The sequence below is a fragment of the Podarcis vaucheri genome (assembly GCF_965113315.1).
Source record: "Podarcis vaucheri genome assembly, chromosome: 17".
Taxonomy (NCBI): Eukaryota; Metazoa; Chordata; class Lepidosauria; order Squamata; family Lacertidae; genus Podarcis; species Podarcis vaucheri.
In genome coordinates, this window is record NC_138755.1 from 8,230,102 (window position 1) to 8,248,098 (window position 17,997).

The 17,997-nt window shown below is 45.8% G+C and overlaps 2 protein-coding genes across 3 annotated transcripts in view; one reads left to right on the forward strand and one right to left on the reverse strand.

Moving 5' to 3' along the window:
* RLN3 (relaxin 3) overlaps positions 1 to 877 on the forward strand; it is an 82,386-nt gene extending 81,509 nt beyond the window's left edge. The window contains exon 3 of the transcript XR_014215019.1: positions 856 to 877. The gene's annotated coding sequence lies outside the window, so the exon portion shown is untranslated. The remainder of the gene's footprint in view (positions 1 to 855) is intronic.
* PALM3 (paralemmin 3) overlaps positions 1 to 9,753 on the reverse strand; it is a 43,405-nt gene extending 33,652 nt beyond the window's left edge. For both annotated transcript variants that reach the window (XR_014214988.1, XM_082205394.1), the window contains exon 1: positions 9,352 to 9,753. The gene's annotated coding sequence lies outside the window, so the exon portion shown is untranslated. The remainder of the gene's footprint in view (positions 1 to 9,351) is intronic.
* Between the last annotated feature and the right edge of the window lie 8,244 nt (positions 9,754 to 17,997).

Here is a 17,997-nt window from a genome sequence, read left to right on the forward strand (position 1 = left end):
TGGGCAGAGCAGTGATTCAGAAACTGTGAGCTATGGCACATTAGGGTGCTGTGGGAGGCTGTGCCAGTGTGCCACAAGAAATACGCTAATTAGAATCACAGAATCATAGAATCATAGAGTTGGAAGAGACCACAAGGGCCATCGAGTCCAACCCCCTGCCAAGCAGGAAACACCATCAGAGCACTCCTGACATATGGTTGTCAAGCCTCTGCTTAAAGACCTCCAAAGGAGGAGACTCCACCACACTCCTTGGCAGCAAATTCCACTGTCAAACAGCTCTTACTGTCAGGAAGTTCTTCCTAATGTTTAGGTGGAATCTTCTTTCTTGTAGTTTGGATCCATTGCTCCGTGTCCGCTTCTCTGGAGCAGCAGAAAACAACCTTTCTCCCTCCTCTATGTGACATCCTTTTATATATTTGAACATGATAGCCATGATATCCCCCCTTAACCTCCTCTTCTCCAGGCTAAACATGCCCAGCTCCCTTAGCCGTTCCTCATAAGGCATCGTTTCCAGGCCTTTGACCATTTTGGTTGCCCTCCTCTGGACACGTTCCAGTTTGTCAGTGTCCTTCTTGAACTGTGGTGCCCAGAATTAAAGACTCCTGTGAACCTGGGGTGCCCCACCCACAGAGGAGGCCCACAGGCTTCCATGCACTGCTTTAGAGGCGCCTCTTTCCAGTCAGTTTCTACCAGAAAGCATTCAGTCAGTACAGAGGTGCGTCAGTACTACCCATTCCCAGCACAGGCTGCGTTAATAATATATTATGCCATATTATTGCTATTAGTAGTATTGAATTAGGGACGTGGTTGGCGCTGTGGGTTAAACCACAGAGCCTAGGACTTGCCAATCAGAAGGTCAGCGGTTCGAATCCCTGCGACGGGGTGAGCTCCCATTGCTCTGTCCCTGTTCCTGCCAACCTAGCAGTTCGAAAGCACGTCAAAATGCAAGTCAAGTAGATAAATAGGTACCACTCCAGCGGGAAGGTAAACGGCGTTTCCGTGCGCTGCTCTGGTTCGCCAGAAGCGGCTTAGTCATACTGGCCACATGACCCGGAAGCTGTACGCCGGCTCCCTCTGCTAATAAAGCGAGATGAGCACTGCTACCCCAGAGTCGGTCACGACTGGACCTAATGGTCAGGGTCCCTTTACCTTTAGTATTGAATTAAATTTGCATGGCAGCCCATTGAAAGACTCTCTAGGTGCTAAAGCAGCAGCATCACAATGTACAGTGCAGAAATGCAAAAATGCAGTGATCAGAGCAACAACCAAAAAACTCCAGGTTTTTAAAAAGCCCATTCTAGCTGAGACAGAATAGACCAATGACTGCTTTGAGCTTGCCTAGCTCCAAAAAGAAGCCTCACTCAGAACACTGACTCATGCAGAAGCACAGCGGTGGACTCCTCTGAAGGCAGCTAATTCACACTCTGTTAATAAGTCTTTACGGGTGCAAAAGTGAAGAAGTACCCCCCCCCCCCGCTTTGATTCAGAGAGAAAAAGTGTCCCAGCTACCAGAAGCTTGGGAAACACTATTATATAGCCAGCTTTCTTTTTGATGGACAAATAAATGATTAATTAGATGGGAATAGATGATTTAATAATATAGGGTTGCTTATTAATTCCTTTTTTTGCGGAGTCCTGCAGGTCAGCACTTTGTTGAGAGCCTTCCAAGAAGGAACTGAGCTAACAGTTGTTTGCTAGGACAAAAGGGACTAATGGTCGGATCCTGTTCCTGGCTGGGATCCAGGAAGTCTGACGTCAGAAGTCCAGAGACTTACCGTATTTTTTGCTCTATAAGACTCACTTTTTCCTTCCTAAAAAGTAAGGGGAAATGTGTGTGCGTCTTATGGAGCGAATGCAGGCTGCGCAGCTATCCCAGGAGCCAGAACAGCAAGAGGGATTGCTGCTTTCGCTGTGCAGTGATCCCTCTTGCTGTTCTGGCTTCTGAGATTCAGTTTTTTTTTCTTGTTTTCCTCCTCCAAAAACTAGGTGCGTCTTGTGGTCTGGTGCGTTTTATAGAGCGAAAAATACGGTACCACTCATATGTATAGATGCTGGAGAAGTGGGGGGGGGGCGCCCATAACTGAGGGAGGTGGGCCAGACTGAGGGGTGCCTGGGACATACCTGAGAAGCAGCAGAGGGTGAATGATGCAACTGAGGTGCAAAGCTGCGTGCCAGGAGGCTCCCTGGCCTAGTGTAATTATTTTTCCACTTGGTAGCTACAACTTCATTAACATCTATCTACAACTCCACTAGGGACGCAGGTGGCGCTGTGGGTTAAACCACAGAGCCTAGGACTTGCTGATCAGAAGGTTGGCGGTTCAAATCCCCGCAACGGGGTGAGCTCCCATTGCTCGGTCCCTGCTGCTGCCAACCTAGCAGTTCGAAAGGGAAGGTAAACGGCATTTCCATGCGCTGCTCTGGTTCACCAGAAGCGGCTTAGTCTGGTGAAACAGGGCTGCCTTCAGATATCTTCTAAAAATCAGATAGTTGTTTACCGGTAGTTCCTGGACATCTGATGGGAGGGCCTTCCACAGGGCGGGCGCCACTACCGAGAAGGCCCTCTGCCTGGTTCCCGGTAACCTCACTTCTCGCAGTGAGCTAAACAAATGGTGATTTCTATTGTTTGAATCGCAGCCTGCACTGTGGCACAAGATGCTGTTGCGTGTAACTGGGCCTCTTGGCATCATGGGAAATGTAGTTTACATGTTGAAAGACACTACAGTGGTACCTCGGGTTACATATGCTTCAGGTTACATACGCTTCAGGTTACAGACTCCGCTAACCCAGAAATAGTGCTTCAGGTTAAGAACTTTGCTTCAGGATGAGAACAGAAATCGTGCTCTGGTGGCGCGGCGGCAGCAGGAGGCCCCATTAGCTAAAGTGGTGCTTCAGGTGAAGAACAGTTTCAGGTTAAGATCGGACCTCCGGAACGAATTAAGTACTTAACCTGAGGTACCACTGTATATGTCAGCAGCAGCCAGAGTGGCAGCAAAGGAGTCCATCCTTTCCCCCACTCCCTGGCTTGTTCATAAGACCTACAGATGAACAGGATTGGGTCCCTAACCCACCCACCCCCCCAGTGCACAGGTGTCTTATCTGTACCCAATTCAAGATCTGACATGTTATCTAAATCAATTAATTTAAATAGCAGATTATTTACTGATGTAGCTCCACTCAGAAATAACAGGAAGAATGCTTCCTGCGTTAGGTTAGGCAAGGCAGCATCTGGCAATGTTTGTGCCCTAGCACAACATTTTAATACATTTAGATTAATATGTTTATCAATAACTTTGAATGGATAGCAATTAGCTACAGACTGTAGCTTTCTCCCTTTTGCCTGTTGACAGGCTTCTGGATGGTGTGCATATGGCAAACACTCAGTAGACCCAGGGTGGATCTGCACACAGGGAAAAAACCACATGCTATAAATATGTCAGAAATTAAATCCTTATAACAAAGTTTAAAAAACCACTATGTAAAATTGTTGCATTCAACACACTGTTTTATGACTAACGTAGGAGAGGCCCCAGGTCACAGTTGGGTTTTATCATTACTCTGCTTGAACAGTGTGAGATACAGAAGTTTCTGTTTGTGAGAATATGTGTGAGTGAGAGAGATCATAATGATATCAGGGTTTCTGGCTGCACAGAGAGTCTACAGAGATAGATAGATAGATAGATAGATAGATAGATAGATAGATAGATAGATAGATAGATGATAGATAGATAGATGATAGATAGATGATAGATGATAGATAGATAGATAGATAGATAGATAGATAGATAGAGATAGATAGATAGATAGATAGATAGATAGATAGATAGATAGACAGACATACAGTTGTACCTTGGTTTTCGAACAGCCTAGTTCTCAAACATTTTGGCTCCTGAACGCCGCAAACACAGAAAGAACTGTTCCGGTTTGCAAGCTATTTTTGGAATAGCTTCTGAAAAGCTGTGCTTTGGTTTCCGAACGTTTTGGAAGTCAAACGGACTTCTGGAACGGATTCCATTCGACTTCCAAGGTATGACTCCGTGTGTATGTGTGTGTGTGTGTGTGTGTGTGTGTGTGAGAGAGAGAGAGAGAGAGAGAGAGAGAGAGAGAGAGAGGCAAGGCCTGCCATTGCAATGCTGCTCAGCATTACCTTCACTGATTGCATCATGGGTAGGCAAACTAGGGCCCGGGGGCCGGATCCGGCCCAATCGCCTTCTAAATCCGGCCCACGGACGGTCTGGGAATCAGCATGTTTTTACACGAGTAGAATGTGTCCTTTTATTTAAAATGCATCTCTGGGTTATTTGTGGGGCATAGGAATTCATTCATTCCCCCCCCCCCAAAAAAATAGTCCGGCCCCCCACAAGGTCTGAGGGACAGTGGACCGGCCCATGGCTGAAAAAGTTTGCTGACCCCTGGATTGTATGAACAGGGTCGGTGTCACTCTGTAAAAGATTTCCCCAGCCCTGAATAATGCAAGAAGTGCTCTCTGCAAGTAGCCTCAGTAGGAGGAGGATCAGCAATACCCGAGATCCCCTTTAAACATTACACAAATGGCATGGCTGCTTGCCACCAGCACATCATGCATCATTATAAAGCTTCCATTCTGTCCTATCATGCTCTTAAGGGCAGTTTGTGCAATTAAATATCGCACCCCATGAGATTTGTTGCCATGCCTGACCACTTAGGAGGATGGAAACTTTGTGTCACTAGAGCAATGGAGGGAATAACCACAGGAAGATAAATAATCACAGTGTTGCTAAAACCAGGACTGAATTAAACACTGGAAGCATGGCTGGCCCAGGCATTTTGGTTCCCCCAGTACTTCATTCCTGATGGAATATGGTAAAAGATGCTGGAGTGCCATTTCCAGAGCCTGCACAGCCTTGTGTGCAACGCAAGATGCGTTTGGATTTGATATCCCACTTTATCACCACCCCAAGGAGTCTCAAAGCGGTTAACATTCTCCTTTCCCTTCCTCCCCCACAACAAACACTCTGTGAGGTGAGTGGGGCTGAGAGACTTCAGAGAAGTGTGACTAGCCCAGGGTCACCCAGCAGCTGCGTGTGGAGGAGCGGGGAAGCGAACCCAGTTCACCAGATTACGAGTCCACCACTCTTAACCACTAGACCACACTGGCTCTCTCAACTCTCAACTCAACTCTCTCAACTCAACGCAAGAGTTGTGACTCAGCATCCTTTGTAGTTCAGATGTCCAAGTTAGTCTCAGGACACATTTTTCCTCGCAGTCAGTGCTCTGAGGCATGGAAGTGTTTTTTTAGCAACACAAACCGTTCTCACAGATTATCAGACTCCATAATAAGCTGGGTGCCACATGGCCATGAAGGATTAATGCTTTCAGATCATGTATGATCAGGCATGGTGGTTTACATGTGCAATCCAAAAATGCTTAGAAAACATATAGGCTATTTTTATTATTATTATTACCCATGAAATGACAAGCATGCCTTGACATGCCTTGATTACAAGTTTGTAGGGCCACCAGGGGCTGGATAAATTTATCTGGGGGAGGTCCCAGTTCCAGCCCAGTTGTCCATTTCTGCTCCATGGTTTTGCAAGAAATCTAGAGGTGCGCCTCTCAGATTGTAGGTTGCAGGTCAATTTAGGACCTTTAAAAAAGGTGTCTGTCCAGCTTAGAGGATGGTTTGGGTTGCTTCTGCACTTGGCCAGCCCTTAGTGTGTGGGGTGTGGGGGGTATGGGGGTGAGGTAACCAGGATGGGCTTATCCCTGGTTGGAGGGGCATCCAAAATCCCAACATCCTAGAAAAATTCAACCTGTGCTGCAGATAGAAGTAGTGCGACTCATGCAACACGTTGGCAATTAATATACCCAGAATAATCAATTATACATTCTTTATCAACCTTCTGAGAAAAATACAAAACATTAAACAAAGCCACAGAGACTTGCGAACTACCCAACCTATAATGTCTGGTTTCAAAAGATTTTCCAATTGCTTAACTCAGTCTTTTAGATAAGTTCATGAAGATACCAACAAAAGGTAAAGGGCCCCTGACCATTAAGTCCAGTCGTAGCCGACTCTGGGGTTGCAGCGCTCATCTCGCTTTAATGGCCGAGGGAGCCAGCATACAGCTTCCAGGTCATGTGGCCAGCATGACTAAGCCACTTCTGGCGAAACAGAGCAGCACACAGAAATGCCATTTACCTTCCCGCCGGAGCAGTACCTATTTATCTACTTGCACTTTGACGTGCTTTCGAACTGCTAGGTTGGCAGGAGCAGGGCCAGAGCAACGGGAGCTTACCCCGTCGCGGGGATTCGAACTGCCGACCTTCTGATTGGCAAGCCCTAGGCTCTGTGGTTTAACCCACAGCGCCACCCGCATCCCTAGGAGTCAGATATAGTCGGGTCCAAACAATGCCTAAGCCAATACCGCTCACATTCTGTAATTCAATAAAGTTGTGGACAAATTTGCCCAATAACATAAACTTAATACCGTATTTTTCACTCTATAACACGCACCAGACCATAACACGCACGTTGTGCTAGTCCCGGGGGGAAGGTTACCATTGGCATAGTCAAAGTCCGGTCCTGGGTCACTAGCCTGGAAACAGTTCACAAGGAGCGGGGCGAGGTCCGAAGCAGGAAGCCGGGTGGGGACAGGAACACTGGAGGGTCAGGTCTGGGTCCGGGCAGGAACAGGTACTCAACAACTTCGTTGCTCCCGCAACCTGGGACCAGGCTGACAGGCCTTTATCTTCTCTGAGGCCAGGGGTGGTCCCGGCTCCCAGGAGACCCGCCTCTCCTGGCCTTAAGTCGAGCACTCCTCCTGGGAAAAACCAGTTCCCTTCGCCTCTCTGCCCTGAGCCTCTGCAGTTCAGGAGAGGCTGAAGGGTTACTGGGCCCAGGGGGAGTCTCACCTGTAGGCACTGAGTCCTCAACCACCTCTGGAGCCAGAGTGGATTCACCTGGTGCCTGCACCTGAGGATCCGGCACAGGTACAGACACCTCATAATCAAGGCCCTGCCCCAGTTCAGCCGGCCCTGGAGGCGGGGACTCCTGTGCAGGCTGGGATTCCTCCGGTTCACCCTCTGAATCGAATTCCCAGGCCATCACACACGTAGTTTTTAGAGGAGGAAAACAAGAAAAAAAATATTCTAAACGAAATAGTGGATATATGATTTTTGTGGTTCATGCTGTGGCCACAGACATGTGATCTGACAGTGAGTTTGTAGTAGCCCAATGCAAAAATCCTGTGGATCCATGTGGATCCATGCTTTGTAACCACGGAGGAGGGAAGGAAGGGGAACCATGGATCCTCTGCTCACGACTGCAGCAGATCCCCCCCGCCACCCGCAGGCATTCGCTCCATAACACGCACAGACATTTCCCCTTACTTTCTAGAAGGAAAAAAGTTAGTGTTATGGTGCAAAAAATACAGTATCTGTGTCCTGGTGTGAGTTTATTTCCCAACAAGGGGTTACTGCGGGGTCTCGACACACAACTGTTGTTTTGCCTCAACAGTCATCTTGCCTCCTGGGCTCATCCTACCAGCTCATCTGGACTAGTAGCAACGAGAACTGAGATTTCCCTCCCTGCCCGCCAGCTCTCTCACCCACTGTTGCTCTCGCATCACATGATGTAAAGGAAGCGTTACTATCTGGAAAAATTCAGAGAGTGCAGATAAAGCGCTAGGAATAAATTAACACGGCTAAGGAACACTTGTATTAGGCTGGAAACAAAAATCTAACTAATTGCCTCTCCCAAGCGCAGCCAAGTAAATCCAAAGCCAGCCTGAGGCTATAGCTGCTCCCAAACGTGCATCATAAAAATGTAATATATCACAAGGTCACAGACTTTTATATTCTGTGTTAACCTGGATCAAGCGCACACACATCTTGGTGTTAATGTAGGCAGTTCAGATTCCGCTCCTCCTCCACAATCAAATCCTGAGGTTAGGAAAGTCACCCCGTGTTTTTTTGCTACGTTTTTATTTAACATGCACAGTTGTGCCTGAGACATGATGGTTAAAGGATTTAAATGGGAAATTCATTCCCTGTAAGTCATCCTATGTATGCTCCCTGTAAATTCCTGCAAATCTGGGTACAAAGACCTTTTTTTGAATCAGTCACATTGGGACAGTGTCCTATAGGCTGTTGTGCTTTCCTTCAGATTTTCCCTTCAGCACAGCAGCTTCTTGAGGGAACCTACTATCATTATGTAAAGTACCCATAGAAATGATGGGACGCGGGTGGTGCTGTGGGTTAAACCACAGAGCCTAGGACTTGCCGATCAGAAGGTTGGCAGTTCAAATCCCCGCGACGGGGTGAGCTCCCGATGCTCAGTCCCTGCTCCTGCCAACCTAGCAGTTTGAAAGTACGTCAAAGTGCAAGTAGATAAATAGGTACCGCTCCGGCGGGAAGGTAAACGGCGTTTCCGTGCGCTGCTCTGGTTCTCCAGAAGCGGCTTAGTCATGCTGGCCACATGACCAGGAAGCTGTGCACCGGCTCCCTTGGCCAATAGAGCGAGATGAGTGCCACAACCCCAGAGTTGGCCACGGCTGGACCTAATGGTCAGGGGTCCCTTTACCTTTACCTTTACCTTTACCCATAGAAATACAGGTGAAAGGTTTGGTGCCCCTGAGGTTTAAATGGGCACAAGTGCTCTGGGCCACAGTTACCTGCACATGCAAACATCTTGATGCAACTTATAGGGCCGTCCCTTTGCCCCACATTGCATACCTGAGTTTGTTATTTCCTTTGCCTCCGCAAAACAATATTCTGTATGGGGAGGGGCACACCATGTTCCTCTAGATTAGGGTTTCCCAGACTTGGGTCTCCAGCTGTTTTTACACTACAACTCCCTTCTTCCCTAGATAGCAGGACCAGTGGTCAGGGATGATAGGAATTGTAGTCCAAAACCAGCTGGAGATCTATGTTTGGGAAACCCTGGTGATGGAACGCGCAAGAGTTTGGAAGTCTCCGCAGATGCAGCTTTTCTGCTCCTTACCTAATAAGCAAGCACCACCTGCCAAAATCCCCTCTTCCGCAGAACTATTTAAAAAGCAGCCAAATTGGTGCCAGTCTGAGAAACCACTTTCCAGATTTCTTAAATAGCAAAAGGGAGCTACCTTGGCCCTGTTCCAATTCAAGAGGAAAATAATAATAATCTCAATATTGTGCTATTATGAGTTTTGCTTTGCTTTCAGTCAAAGCGTTTCCCCTTGTCCAGCACTATGCCACCCTCACTGGCACTGTAGGCCCTTTCCTTTATTGTGGGAGGTTGGAATAGATGACCCCACCTGGCATCCCTTCCAAGTCTACAATCCTACCTCCCTAACGCAGCTACTCTGCTTTTACCCCTCTGCTCTTTTCACTTACCTTTGCAGCAGTCAGTGCCCCAAATGTGAGCTGCCTCTCCTCCAGGTGAGACCTCCGGCTGTGGCTGGGGGGTGAAGCTTGTGCCCGGGGTGGGGAGAGCGCCCTCCAAGCCCCCCTCTGCCCCGCTCAGATCAAAAGCACAAAGAGATGCCTCTGCATAGCCCGAACGGCAAAGTCAAAGAGGAGGCATCTCTCCACATCTCCAACCTGGCAGGGCCCAGTTTGGCTTCGAGTCCCAGCGTGTGTGTGTGTCCAGAGGCAGAGATGGAGAAGAAAGCTGGTCAGGCCGGTTTGAATTCAGGGAAAGCTGAGAGGCAGGCGGACTTGGGCAAAGGGAAGAGAGTTTCTCCACAGCCGGCAAAAGTGATTCCGGGTCCTGGCGCCCTTGAAAACCTTCCTCTCCTCCGCCTTCCTGGGTCAGAGACGTTATCAGCTGTCTGGCTGAATTATTTACCAGCATTCCTGGGCTGCCTTGTTTAGTTACCTGCCTGTTTTTCTCCCTCTCCCTCTCTCTCATACACAGCCTGACAATTAGTCTATGTATCCATTACTGCTTACTCCAGCCCCAATGTGCTCCTACCACTGGTGTTTGAAGCCAAGTACATATGACTGTTAATCACAAATAATAATAATAATAATAATAATAATAATTATTATTATTATTATTATTATTATTATTATTATTATTATTATTTATACCCCTCTGGGCGGCTTCCAACAAAACACTAAAATACAAAAACCTATTAAACATTAAAAGCTTCCCTAAACAGGGCTGCCTTCAGATGTCTTCTAAACGTCAGATAGTTGTTTCTTTCCTTGACATCTGACAGGACGGATGCCACTACCAAGAAGGCCCTCTGCCCGGTTCCCTGTAACTTCGCTTCTCGCAGTGAGGGAACTGCCAGAAGGCCCTTGGCACTGGACCTCAGATGGGGGTGGAGAGGCTCCTTCAGGTATACTGGACCGAGGCCGTTTAGGGCTTTAAAGGTCAGCACCAACACTTTGAATTGTGCTCAGAAACGTACTGGGAGCCAATGTAGGTCTTTCGGGACCGGTGTTATGTGGTCTTGGCAGCCACTCCCAGTCACCAGTCTGGCTGCCGCATTCTGGATTAATTGCCGTTTCCAGGTCACCTTCAAAGGTAGCGCCATGTAGAGTGCATTGCAGCAGTCCAAGTGGGAGATAACCAGAACATGCACCACTCTGTCGAGGCAGTCTGCGGGCAGGTAGGGTATCCCGTAGTTTCTCGAGAAATGCCTCTGTCTGTCACTGGACGACTATCTGCCAGGGATTCCTGCGTTATGGGGCTTGGGCTAGACGTCTCTTTGGGTCCCCTCCAACGCTATAATTCCACGATGCAAGAAATGATGCTCCTCTTTGATGCACTTTCCCTCAAAGGAGCTTCCATCCAACTTGAAAACGCAAGCCGTGGTTAAGCTGAGCTATGTATGCTTCAGACTGCCTCTGCCCTTGTGCGGTTGACAGCTTCCTTGAATAGGAGTTGGGAGGGTTTCAGGTGTTGGGAAACAATTTGGGTAATACGCATCAAGTGAAGACATCCTTACACACACACACACACACACAGCAACGCTGCAAATGTGATTTGAAGCACAAAATTGGGGGGATGACCTCACTGTGTTTTAAGCCGCTAATGTATACATTAGATATCAGTCACAGTATAGACATGGAAGCATGGGAACGACTGTGGAATATGGATATAAAATTTACAGCATGTTATGGTTTAAGAGAAAATTATATTTAAATGATATATCATTGGTATCTAACACCTAGTAAACTGGCAAAATGTATAAATCTAAATCAAATAAGTGTTGGAAATGTAAAGAGAAAGAAGGTTCCTTTTATCATATGTGGTGGTCTTGTACTAAGGTTAAAGCTCACTGGGAAATGATATACAATGAACTGAAAAGGATGTTCAAAATAACTTTTGTAAAAAAAAACAGAACCTTTTCTTTGGGAATTATAGGGACAGAGCTACCTAAGTCCCAGCAAAGGAAGAATGGATACAAAATCTTATGGAATATGCAGAAATGACAAAACTGACTGGAAGAATAAGAAATCAAGATAACAAACATTTTATAAAAGAATGGAAATGGTTTATTGAATATTTGCAGATAAATTGCAAACATATAAAAACATTGGCAGGATTATCATAATAAGAGTACATATTTAAAGTAGATAATTAAATGAGCAAATTAAATGAATTTGCATGTGCAGAAGATATTGAAAAATAAATTTAAGGAACCGCAGAAAGAGGGGGAAGGAAATCAAACTTTGAAGTGTTAAATTGATTGTAAACTAATGAAGTGTATAAACTTGAAAAGTATAAATAAAAACTTTTTTTTAAAAAAGACACCCTGGGGAATGCTGCCAGGCAGCCGGTGCCATAGCTGTCAAGTGTCCCTTATTTGAAGGGACAGTTCCTTATTCCAGCGCCATGTACCGCTGCTGTCCCTTATTGATGGATGTCCCTTAAATGTCCCTTAAATGATGTCCCTTAAATTTCAAAGGAAGCAGCTCCTCTCCCTCCCTCCCTGCCGGCCAGAGAGGAGGGAGGCTCCAACTGTGTTGCTTGTCTGTGTTGCTCACCCAATAAGAAGTCTAAGAACGACTGGGGGGTGGAGCTTGCATGCCTTGTGCTGATCAAATCGGCTGTGTTCCCTGGGGACTTGCCTTTGCTCAGCGCTTCCCAGCGGAGAGGTGATGGTGGTTTTCCTTGAGGCTTTGTTTGGCTGCTGGCTGGGCTTTCTGCCTTTGGCTCAGAGGTGCTCAGAAGTTGAACATACCTGTGCTGAGTGCTCGGATCGGAATCGGATGGATACTTCATCGACAACCCACTCACCCTTGCTGGCGAAAAGGTCTGTCTGGAGCGGGGGCACATGGTGGGGGAAAAGGAAAGGAGATATTGTGGGAGGGGGGGAGGCTGTGTGTGTGTGGCTAGTTAATGCAAGCTGAGGGGGGTTTTGAATGCTGGACGCCATTTTGTTGCACGTGCTGCTGCAAACTTTGCAGTGCAAAGCCAGGCCGGGGAGCCATCTTAAGTTGAGGCTGCATAGGCCTTGTGGTGCATGTGATTCAGATTCTATTCACTTGAACCTCTGGTTACAAAGGTGGTTGGTCAGTGTTCTTGAAGCTACCAGCATGAGTTTGACCAGACTGCAGGAGGACAGGAAGACTGGAGTGCCTGGAACAGGTGAGGCTGCAGGTCCCTTATTTTGGCTGCTGGTCCCTTATTTTCAAGGCTGCTGGTCCCTTATTTTCAAATCTGTAAGTTGACAGCTATGGCCGGTGCAGGCAATAAGGAACTAGAGGAACCAAGGGCATGATCCGGCAAAAGGCATTTCCTGATGCAAAAAGATCTGGAAAACCACAAACTATTTGGAGAAAATACGAGATGTAAATGCAATGTATCATGCTCTCTAGTATTCCAGCAAATTGTCATCCACGAAGTTGGTAGAACCCAGCCCATAAAAGCCAGCACAACAAAACACTTCATTACATGTGCGTTAGATCTGAACAGCTGTCACTTTTGGCAGGATGGGTAAGAACATTTCTGGTTAGTTCTGTTGCGCCCCCTGCTGGCAAGCCAATGTAGTGCGCCTACTTCCCAGCCTTTCGCAGTCTCCTTCCTCTCACTTTTCTGTAATTGGCTGCTGAGTCTTCTTCCTCACACCCCACTGACTTTCTTGCACCCCCATATTTCAGTACCTACTGCCAGCAAGTATGTCCTTCATCGTATGCATGTGCCACTTCCTACCTATCGCTCTTAATTTGCAAACTGCTTTTACAGTTGCTCCATTCCACAGATGAAGCAAGGAAAGCATTTCTTACAAATTAAACACTTGGCCGGCCAGCTGCTAATTCTTATTGCTTGACAATAAAATGCTGTTATTTAGGCTAAAAGGTTATTTATGTATGCCACTACTGCGGCCCGCGTTTTGTTAGCCCCAAAACAGAAAACGAGCGAGGTCACAACCAAAGAAGGATGGCAACTGAAGCTGATGGAATATGCTCTGCTTGCGGACTTAAAATACGTTTAAAACATTCAAAACATGCAACTGGGCAAATCTCCAGGACCAGATGGGTTGACTTCCAGATATTATAAAGCTTTGAAGGAGTGGCTGTTACAACCTCAAGATGAAACAGTGAAATCAGCTAGGATAAAATGGGCACAAGACATTGGTCATAACATTATGTTTGCTGACTGGGAACAGTTGTGGACCACCGGTATAAAATTTACGGCATGTAATGCCTTGAGAGAGAATATTATGAAAATGATATATAGGTGGTACATGACCCCAGTCAAGCTAGCAAAAATCTATCATTTGCCTGATAATAAGTGTTGGAAATGTAAAGAAACTGAAGGTACTTTTTTTCACCTTTGGTGGACGTGCCCAAAGATTAAGGTCTTCTGGGAAATGATATATAATGAAATGAAAAAGGTACTTAAATGTACTTTTCCTAAGAAACCAGAAGCCTTTCTCTTGGGCATTGTCGGCCAAGAAAGACAGGACTTTTTTATGTATGCTACTACAGCAGCAAGAATTCTCATCGCAAAGTATTGGAAGTCACAGGATCTACCCACTCTGGAAGAATGGCAGATAAAGGTGATAGACTATATGGGACTGGCTGAAATGACTGGCAGAATCCGAGACCAGGGGAAAGAGATGGCGGAAGAAGATTGGAAGAAATTTAAAATTTATCTTAAGAAATACTGTAAAATTAATGAGTGCTAAAATGTTGAGGTTATAGAAAACGGGATTACAGCTGTGAAAGATTAAGTAAAAGAAAAGAACAAGGGGAAATTAGATAAAATTAAGGGGGAGGATTTGCTGAAATAAATTTGGGAACTGGGATGCAGAAAGGGGAGGTACGGGGAAGTCGGCGAAGTAAGGTTTAAGAAAAAAGGATTCGAAATTATACATGTTTGTTTATGTGTTTGTATGTTTGTATTGTGTATTGTTTGTGTTTATATAAATTGTGAAAAACCAATAATTTTTTTTATTAAAAAAATAAAAAACGTTTAGAGAAGATTGGAAAATGTTTATTGAATAAATGGGAGGAAATTGTGTACACTTGAAGACCTCGGCAGCATTAAGATGAATTCAACAGTGTAAATAAATTTTGATGGATGTAATACAGTGGTACCTCGGGTTACATACACTTCAGGTTACATACGCTTCATGTTACAGATGCTTCAGGTTACAGACTCCACTAACCCAGAAATATCACCTCGGGTTAAGAAATTTGCTTCAGGGTGAGAACAAAAATCGTGCAGTGCTGGCACAGCGGCAGCAGGAGGTCCCATTAGCTAAAGTGGTGCTTCAGGTGAAGAACAGTTTCAAGTTAAGAACAGACCTCCAGAACGAATTAAGTTCTTAACCAGAGGTACCACTGTAATGGAATACTGAATGGTTTAGTTTATGTAAAATATTTAGGGCTTTATGATATGCAAAATGAACCATGGAAAGAGAAGAATTCACTGATATTTTAAGGATGTTTAAATGAGTATTTTAAATTGTAAAACAGAAAATTTAATTATACACACACACACACACACACACACACACACACACACACACTAAAATGCTGTTTTTATTTGCCTAAGGAACCAGTGGTGCTTTGAGGTTCCATCTCTCTGCTAATAGTTTCTCCCTGAGGTTTCCCATCTCTTCTTCAAGGAATATTAATCAGCTTAGGACTCTAAAGACGACTGTGTACCAAACACTGCCCTAGCAAGGCAGGGCTGGCGATTAGCAAGACAGAAATAGATGACATTCTTCTTGATTCACTTGGAAGGGTGTTGGAGTAGGAGAGGGAAGAATTCTTCATCATCTACTTATTATTCAAGATCCACCCAAGATCTGGCTTTCCACCCCACCCCACCCCACCCCACCCTGTTACATTACATGATCTAGGAGATCTAACAGGGATGCTGGGGTACAATGCTCTGATATTGTGTCAAAGTAGATTAGTGGAATCATATACAGTGGTACCTCAGGTTAAGTACTTAATTCGTTCCAGAGGTCCGTTCTTAAGCTGAAACTGTTCTTAAGCTGAAGCACCACTTTAGCTAATGGGGCCTCCTGCTGCTGCTGTGCTACCGGAGCACAATTTCTGTTCTCATCCTGAAGCAAAGTTCTTAACCTGAAGCACTATTTCTGGGTTAGTCTGTAACCTGAAGCGCATGTAACTTGAAGCGTATGTAACCCGAGGTACCACTGTACGATGGAATCCTTTTAAATAAAAAGGATGTTTCCTGACAACTCAGAAGTTCTCCGCATACATAATACCTGCCAGTGCCTGGTGCCTTGGCACAGAGTCTTTTTTTGCTTTCAAGGCTCAGAGAATACTCTCTCCTACTTACAATGAACTAAAGGCATCTCATATCTGTATAGGCCTTGTGCGTTGTTCCGTGGCCATTAGTATCAGTGAAGAGCTGCTAGCCTGCCGTTTACTTCGCATTTTTCTTTGCTTCTGTTTTTTATGGGGGCCTATAATTCAGCTTTATAATGGACCCGAATGGCAGTGTGGGTTAAACCACAGAGCCTAGGGCTTGCCGATCAGAAGGTCGACGGTTTGAATTCCCTCGACGGGGTGAGCTCCCATTACTCGGTCCCTGCTCCTGCCAACCTAGCAGTTCAAAAGCACAAAGTGCAAGTAGATAAATAGGTACTGCTGCAGCGGGAAGGTAAACAGCATTTCCGTGCGCTGCTCTGGTTCGCCAGAAGCGGCTTAGTCATGCCGGCCACATGACCCGGAAGCTGTACGCCGGCTCCCTCGGCCAATAAAGCGAGATGAGCGCCGCAACCCCAGAGTCAGTCACAACTGGACCTAATGGTCAGGGGTCCCTTTACCTTTATAATTCAGCTTTCAGATGATTGCTGAGCAGCAATCTCACAGGAGCACTCGAGGCCACTAGGGTGGGAAAGATCTGAATTTGGGAAGTATTGGCTCAACTAGTTGAGCTCCTGGTTTGTGAAGTCTTTGGAAGATGGGGGGGGGGGAGAGAGAGAGAGAGAGAGAGAAACCAGGGTGTGAGAGAAGCCAGAGATCTGTTCCTCTGCGGCAATCTAGGTATGAAACCAGTCATACAGAAACAGAGTAGAAAAGTCAATTGGGGACGGACAAACAGACCCCACCACTGGTTTCCTGCCCACTTGTTTGGAAAGGGCGCACTGTGAGGACCAGGAATCAGTTTCTGAACCTGGAGTCAGCATATGCTCCAAATGCCCATATTTACCCTGCTTTCTGTCCCTGGTAAATCTCTGTCACTAACTTGCACCCGTGTCTGTGGTATTGAACAGAATGTTTAATATAGTGAATATTTGTAAGAAATGGTATATAATATTTAATTTGTCTGTGTATATTGGAGTGTCCTCGAATCCTTTCCTCTCCCCAGTCACATAACAGCCTTTCCAAATAGTAAACGTTATTGAATGTACTTCCGTCTAAGAGAAATGTATGCAGTAAATAAGAGAGGCGACCAGGAGGTCCTATATTTATGGTAAGCTCCCTTTGCCCGTCTGCACTCAGAGTCAAACCAGGTGGCAAATTCCGTTAACCTTTTTTGGCAGTATTTTGGATCACGGTTGTTAAGTGTAGTTTTAGCCTTTCTGTGAGTGTCTTGAATAGTTTCATGGCCTCAGCAGCGGAGTTAGCCGATATAATCGCAGTATGGATGTCCTTTAGCTCAGCTGTTTGAAGAAGGTGAGTCAGGGCTGCGTTCAGTACGGGGGGACCATTTGACTCTTTTAGCTGCAGATATGCCAAGATTTGCATTAGGGCCATATTGCGGTTTTACGATAGAATTGTTGAGGAGCGGACCTGCAAAAGCCAGAGTTAAGGGTAAGCAGTCGCTTTCAATGTTATAGCCCACTTGAACTCCGTGACAAACTTGTATGCAAATCTTGAGATTTAGATATAATCTATGACACTAATGCCAAACTTTGCGAAGTGGGTGTATTTCCCAGGGCAATCCCCCTCTATATTGCTGATATTAGAGGGTTCCTCTGCTTTGCAGCCTGGGCTAAGCAAAGTCCTGGGTAGTTGCATCTAAGATCTTTAGAATGTACCTGAGCTGCTGCCAACAAGCAACACAACTTGATCCTCTGGATTCTGGAAGATTAAGCGCTCTTCATTTTTTCAAAAAGAAATCTCTTACGGTCCATTTACTGCAAATAACCCCACGCTTCGGAAGCCAGGGCGAGGCAGACTGCCGCGGAGTATGTATGCTTTCATGAATTTGTTTGCTTCATGCATTTCAATCTTTTTGCAGAAAGGCAGCATAAAAATAAGCAGGAAAGAACTTCTAGCAGTGCTTAGAGACGGCAGACGCCCAGAACTTACAAAGAATGGGAATGCGTACAGGAATATATGATAAGATTTGGTTTCAGAGCTTAAATTTAACATGCAGTAACCTGAAGTACGCAAGGATACAAGAGAATATTACAGTACAAATGAAAAAACAAACTTCATAGCTATCAACACAACAAGAAATAACAGTATGAAGAGAAGATTGCACATGGCTGAAGGGAAGTACAGTGGTACCTCGGGTTACAGACACTTCAGGTTACAGACGCTTCAGGTTACAGACTCCGCTAACCCAGAAATAGTACCTCGGGTTAA